Below are 1,388 nucleotides of genomic sequence, written 5' to 3'. Positions count from 1 at the left end.
TACAGACTACACATTTTTGTCTATTTTTGTTATTGCCACTCTTCATTCCAACCCCAACCGGCCCGTCAGACACCGGCTACTAAGAGCCTGGGTCTGACCGAGGTTTCTGCCTAAAAGGAAGTTTTTCCTCGCCACTGTCGCACTGTTGCTTGCTCTGGAGGAGACTACTAGAACTGTTGGGTCCTTGTAAATTCTGGAGTGTGGTCTATCTGTAAAGTGTCTTGAGATAACTCTTGTTATGAATTGATACTTTAAATAAAATTGAATTGAAATTGAATTGACCAGCCGACTGGCTGCCCTGACCCTGACCGGCCGACCGGCCCCCCAGACCAGCCGACCAGACCATCCGACCCTGACAAGAGGCCCAGCACTTCTGAACCCCGGCTGGGCCCTGCCCTCCGGCTGACAGCCAACGTTTTTGGCCCTCGGTCGGTGGTTGGCGCCCCCGAGTCGGTGTCTGGGCCTCCGCCCTTTCTAGGCACTGGCTCCCGGGGTCACCCTGGTCCCGGTTCCAGGGGTCCCCCGGGACCCAGTCCCCTGGCTTCCTTCGGTCCTGGCCTTAGTCCCAGTTTTTGCTTCTCCTAGTCGTAGTCTCCCTGGTCTTGTGTCCGTCCCTGTCTCTGTGTTTGTCCCCGTCACTGTGCCTGTTTCTGTCCCTGTCTCTGTACCTGTTCGTATCCCCGTCCCAGTGATTGTCCCTGTGTCTTCATCTGTCCCTGTGCTTGTCTCAGTCCCTGTGTGTTCCAGTCTTTGTCTCTGTCCCAGTTGCCGTCTCTGTCCCGGTCACCGATCCTGTCCCTGTCTTCCTCCCTGTCTCTGCGTCTGTCCCATCCGAATTCGTCTCCAAGCCCAACCCATTGGTAGTCACGTCCGTCCTATCCAAATTGGTCTCTAAACCCGATCCGTCTGTAGTTACGTCTTCTCAGTGTGTTCCGTCCCGATCTGTCCAGTCTAAGTCTCTCTCCAAACCGGTCCGGCCCTTCCTCGTGCTCCTAGTGCGCCCCTCCGTGGGCTTCTCCGTGTTCCTCGTGCTCCTAGTGCGCCCCTCGTGGGCTTCTCCGTGTTCCTCGTGCTCCTAGTGCGCCCCTCTGTGGGCTCTCTTGGTCCCTGTGTCGGTCTAGTCCACTCTGTCTCTGCGTCTTGCTGTCTCTTCCTCTTTCTGTGTCTGTCTGTCTTGCTCTCTGCGTCTCTGTCCCTTTCTCTCCCTCTGTTTGTTTGTGTGTATCTCGCTCTCTTTCCGTGTGCCTCTGTCTCCTACTCTGTGTCTCTCTCCGTCTCTCTCTGGCTCTCTCTCTGTACCTACCCCTAGTTCCTTTTCGGCTCCCTTTCCCAATCCCTCTCTGTTTTTTGTCCTCGCCCTGTCTCCGTTGCTCTGTCTCTGTTGCTCC

The sequence above is a fragment of the Etheostoma cragini genome, chromosome 11 (genome assembly GCF_013103735.1).
Source record: "Etheostoma cragini isolate CJK2018 chromosome 11, CSU_Ecrag_1.0, whole genome shotgun sequence".
In the NCBI taxonomy this organism is placed as follows: Eukaryota; Metazoa; Chordata; class Actinopteri; order Perciformes; family Percidae; genus Etheostoma; species Etheostoma cragini.
The sequence above is the reverse complement of the archived record's forward strand: the minus strand, read 5'-3'. Positions refer to the sequence as shown.